This window comes from Diuraphis noxia, unplaced genomic scaffold (genome assembly GCF_037042655.1).
Source record: "Diuraphis noxia isolate RWA-SAM2 unplaced genomic scaffold, SU_Dnox_SAM2 contig0001, whole genome shotgun sequence".
NCBI lineage: Eukaryota > Metazoa > Arthropoda > Insecta > Hemiptera > Aphididae > Diuraphis > Diuraphis noxia.
The window spans coordinates 10,982,173-10,988,172 of record NW_028301711.1 but is presented as its reverse complement, the minus strand read 5'-3'; positions in this window follow the sequence as shown (position 1 = coordinate 10,988,172).

The window sequence follows — 6,000 nt, the reverse complement described above, 5'->3', positions numbered from 1 at the left end:
AGAAAAAGGTAAGGCTCTAAACCGAGTATCCGGAGGTTCAGGTAGGGAATCTATATCCGTTTTGGCTTGTATATCTGCTAGTGGGTCCTATTTGCCCCCATTTATTGTGTTTAAAGGAGGTGCTGTCCAAGCGCGTTGGACTTCAGATAAGTCCTACCCAGGTACTTTATACGCTATATCAAAAAATGGATGGATGGAAGAACCACTGTTCTTCAATTGGTTTGAAAAAATGTTAGTTAAACATATTCAGACATTGCGCCTTGCCAAAAATGTGGTAAACCAAACTGCTTTATTGCTTTTTGATGGCCATTACTCGCATATTAGCTTACGCATTTTAAAATTAGCAATTGAAAATAACATAGTCCTAGTTAAGTTTCCAAGCCATTTAACTGACAGATTGCAGCCATTAGATAAGTGTGTATTCGGACCTCTGAAGACAGAGTGGAATGAGCTGTTGATTAAGTTTGGCAAACAACAAATCGGTAAAGGCATAGGCAGGCTTACAAAAGGCAAGTTTTCAGAAATACTAGGAACATTATGGTCAAACTCAATGAAATGCGAAAACATAAAATCTGGATTTATTTCTACTGGTTTATTTCCAATTGACAAATCTAAATTTCCCGAAAGTTATTTCGATCCGATAGATCTTGAACATTATTTGCAAAATTTAGAACAAACATCAAACAAAAATGCAGAACTACCTCCCCAAAAATCTATAAATTATGACAATTCTGAAGAAAGTAATTTGAATCAATCTACTTCTTTCAGTGAATGCAATCAATCTACTTCTTTCAGTGAATGCCCTACCAATCAATTAACATCATATACTCATAATCAAAAAGATATTGACAGTATAAATACATCAAATGAACTCATTACATATAACATGGATGAACAATCTACTTTGTGTAATTTGAGTACTAAAAATATAGTAAGCATATTTTCCAACCAACTGAATAAGTTAAAAGAAAAAACCACTGAAAATGTCCCAAATAATGAACCGATTCCACGATTGAAAGTTGCCAAGTATGGAGAAGTATTAACAACCACAGAAGTTTTAAAAAGATTAGAAGAAGCTCAATCTAAGAAAAATTATAAAAAATCAACAGCAAAACGCGGCAGGCCAAAGAAAAATATAAATATAAGACAACCAGAAATGGCAACCACAAAAGGCATCAACAAAATACATATTAGTGAAGACGAAGAAGATGAAGAAAACTGCATTTCATCAGACTCATCATATGATGTGAATGACACTCCATTTGATATTGATGTGGAAGAAGTTGAGTATCAACAACCACAATGGTCTCTTATCCTCCCAGGCACGTTCATTTTGGTTGATTTTGTAGGAGGCATGCGTAAAAAGCAACATTTTAAATATGTTTGTGTAGTTGAAAGTGTTGATGACGAAGATGGAGAAATTATAGCAAAAGGATTAAAAAAAGAAAACTATGTTGGAGATGAATACTCAATCAATGAAAATGACATCACAACTATTGATTTGGAAATGATATTAGCAATATTGCCAGTTCCACAAATTATAATGAAAGGGCGAAAAATGATATACAAATTTCCTGGTTATGTAACCGTTAATGAAAAAGAGTGATACTACCTTAAGTGCAATTTATATATATTTGAAAGACTGTTTCTATTATTTATTGTTTAAGTTTTTTTTTTTTATATTTATACTTAAGGGGCTGTCCCTTAACTAACTACCTATACTAACAATGCAAAAGACTGCAATTTAAATCTAAAATATGTTTATAATATGTTTTTTATGTTTATTGTTAAATATTCTTTATAAAATTATTCTTTTTACTAATAAACATACAGTGAGATACTGACAATTGTATTCTATACCTAAATAAAAAAGAAATCAACTTAATTTTTAATTAAAGTTATTTTTTAGAAAAGTTTTGGAAATTTACATTTGTCCCATTAATTTTTCATTGCCAATTATACATTATTTTTATTTGCCCCGGTCAAAGTATAATATTTGGGGCTAATGTAAATTTGTGTGTATTGGGTCTATCAAAACGTTAAATAAAAGGTAATACCGGTTGCTTACATATGCCCCAGATCCAGATTCTATTTCACTCTTATAACGTGAAATCATTGTTTACATTTACCCCAAATAAATGGGGCAAATGTAAATGAATGGGGCATATGTAAATTATTTTTTTTTCTTAAGTGATTTAATATTCTGGTCTTGTGTAGGAAATTTTATAAGCCTAGGATATGTTTATGAATGGTTTTGATGAGAAAGAAAATGTATTGTTAATTATAATTTAGAAAATAAAAAAAATATTAAAAAGTAACAAAATTTATTTACAATTACCCCATTTGACCCTAAATGGTTTTTTGTGCCTTTTTTACCTTTTTTCTCTTTGTCAACTATTTCTTCGTCCGATGGTTCAATAGAAATCATGTTAATAGATTCACAATAATAATTTTCATTTGTTTGAGAAGGTGTATCATCATCAGTCTCATATGCCAAGATCGTAGTACAATCTAAATAAAATGTATAGATAATTTATTTATAATATTTCATTGAATTGTTTTTATTTTATTTAAATATACCTTTTTTCTTTTTTTTCAATTTTTTATTGAACGCTGCTTCACACTTTGCATACAAAGAATCGTCCATACTAGAAACAGCCAAAGAAGAATTCGAGCCATCAAGTAAAAAATCAGGGTCGGAATCTGTATCATCTATTTCACTAATTGAAGAACTACTGGTGACACTCATTATTTTGAAGTTTATATTAACTACCTATTAGTGCTAAGTTAATAAAAAAGTTAATAAATAATTAATACTTAATAAAGTAAATTACGAGGTAAATTTTTAATCTAATATTATAATAAATAATATAATATGTTTACATTTTTAATGTTAAATTTTTGCTGTTATATTTTATAAGATAACCTGATAACACGAAATCACAACAGTATGAAGTTAGTAACACGCGGGCTCAGTGATGATATTGTAAAGTAATTTATTTATGCAAATATTTTAAACTAAACTTACATATTAACATATATAAATATTTCATTACTTATTAAACATATAAAACCTGGTTATTGCACCGAATAAAATAATAAAACTTCTATGTATTCGTTTGGTGCAAGAACAAGTTACGTCCGGACGTAACTGGTTCTTGCACCGAGAGAAAAAAAAAGGTAATATATGATAATGCACAATGTACGTCCGGACGTATTTGGTTATTGCACCTAACCATAACGAACATTTTAGTTTTTGTAGTTTATTTTCCATAATATTTATCGGACGTATCTGGTTATTGCACCGATCGATAGAGAATTTTTTTTTTAACATTTCTGTTTAAAAACCCGTTTTTTGAAAAATTTGGACGTACCTGGTTATTGCACCGGTGCCTTCAATTGAAATCACCATTTTGTAATTAAAAAAAAATCGTGATATTAATATAATTAAATAAATGTTGCGTCATCTGTTCTATGTAATGCCGATTAAACGGAACATGAAATATTTAATTAAACAATATTGAATATTACGCATCAGCTTTTAGCTCGACGTCCACATAGAGCATTAATTCTTATATTATATAGGTAATAGTTTCAACACGGTCATCATTTATTATTTAATATTTTCATTATTTATCACGCCATCACCAACATAATTTTTAGTTTTCATTAAGTAATTTCTCAAGTCACCTATGTTTATATCCATTAGCTGTACAAGCGTGGACTTTTGCACCTGTAGGGATAATAATAAAATGGTGGTTAGCGCGTCTAGGGTCTAGGTATTTAGCAGTCACAGCATTCATTCGGTCTAATGGATATTTTGATATTTATTTATGTTTAAAAAAACATATTTTACTGTTTTAAATAAAAACGGAATTCGTCTATTTTATTGTACCGATTAAATACGACATAATAATAATTCTCTTCGGGAAATCGATTGGATATAATAAGATTTTGGACGGACGACGTTCGTGGTTCATTCAGTGCCGCGTTAAGCTATGTTGCCGCCCCGGGGCAAATTAAAATATGCTACCCTTAATTTTTTATTTTATGTTGATCCTTAAAAATTTTCCGCCCTTGGGCAGTTGCCCCTCCTTGCCCCCCCCCCCCCCCGTTAAATGCGGTTCTGGGTTCATTGTATTTCAGAATTCGTACCTACGACAATCACGGGTAACAGTCCATATCAAATAAACGATACGAGACAAAGCGACATAAAATATACCTACCTAAGTATAAATACAATAACTATGTGTAGAAATGTTTTAAAATATATTGTCAAAATTATTTGATAGTTCAACAACTGTATATTATAGGGAATACCCAATTCATTATAAACAAAAAGAGGATTCATTATTTGTTTGTTATAAAAGTATTTACAAAATATTATTATAATGAGAAATAAAAAAAAAAATTATTTAAAATGCATATTATTATGATATAAAATTAATGAATGTATCATATTTTATGATTATTTGTATTTAAAATAATTATAGTTTATAGTATTACTATATTATAAGTAAAAATTAAAATTTCCATTCTGTTCAAACAGATAGTAGACATTGAGTATAAGTGTCTACACTATAGTACACTATATAAATGTTGTAAATGAAGTTTGTGGTACTTAATAGTTTCATTTTTTTATAATAACAATAATAACCATTTATTATAATATAAAGATATATAAATGACATAAATAAATTATTTATTTCAAATTTTCAGGATACAAAATATAGACACAACTGAACGAGACCAATTTTGTGTAGTTGACTTTATCGTAAGTTTCAATAGTTAATGTTAAATACATATACTTCAAATGTATTTTGAATATTTATAAAACAATTTGGTATATCCTTTACTTTTCTTACTTTTCTATACTTTGCTTAGATAAGACCTCCAACTCCCATTATGTTAACCTTAACACACATTTATCAACTATATTTTATTATTATATTTGAACTTTTTCCATAAAATGTTTATTTATACTTAATTACTACTATTATTATGTTCTTACTGTATAAACACCATTAATTATTATTATTATTATTTATTTATTTTTATCATGTTAAAATAGTCAAAACTCAATAATAATATGTAACATCCATAGATGTAGATAACTTAGGCTAAGAGCATTCTATAAGTTAAAAACTAAAAAAAACATAAAAAGGCTATTTTTATTAAAGTTGTTTAGCAATATTAAAGTGCTAGGAATAATTTTTAACCCATTACTCAATAAACCAAATAGTTGAAAAATATATTAAACTACTTCATTGCGACAGGTTAAAGATTAATTAGTTACCCGAAGAAATTGTATTGCCCAAACAGTATTAAGTATTTAATTTCAAAAATAACAAGTTTAGTGTACACAATATACGGTGACAGTTTAAATATATAATACCTACTATTATTATGTTCTTACTGTATAAACACCATTAATTATTATTATTATTATTTATTTATTTTTATCATGTTAAAATAGTCAAAACTCAATAATAATATGTAACATCCATAGATGTAGATAACTTAGGCTAGGAGCATTCTATAAGTTAAAAACTAAAAAAAACATAAAAAGGCTATTTTTATTAAAGTTGTTTAGCAATATTAAAGTGCTAGGAATAATTTTTAACCCATTACTCAATAAACCAAATAGTTGAAAAATATATTAAACTACTTCATTGCGACAGGTTAAAGATTAATTAGTTACCTGAAGAAATTGTATTGCCCAAACAGTATTAAGTATTTAATTTCAAAAATAACAAGTTTAGTGTACACAATATACGGTGACAGTTTAAATATATAATACCTACTAGTACTTTAACGAATAGTGTCAAAGGATAGAGTATGGCATGTTCAATGGCCAAACATTTTGCACTCGATAATTCTAAAAGTAGAATTCTAAAACTTCAAAAGAACGACCAATATTATAATTTAGTAAATCAAAATAAGTATTTTTAACGAACAATAAGAACATAAATTTATATTTATATTTTATGAAAAACTAAA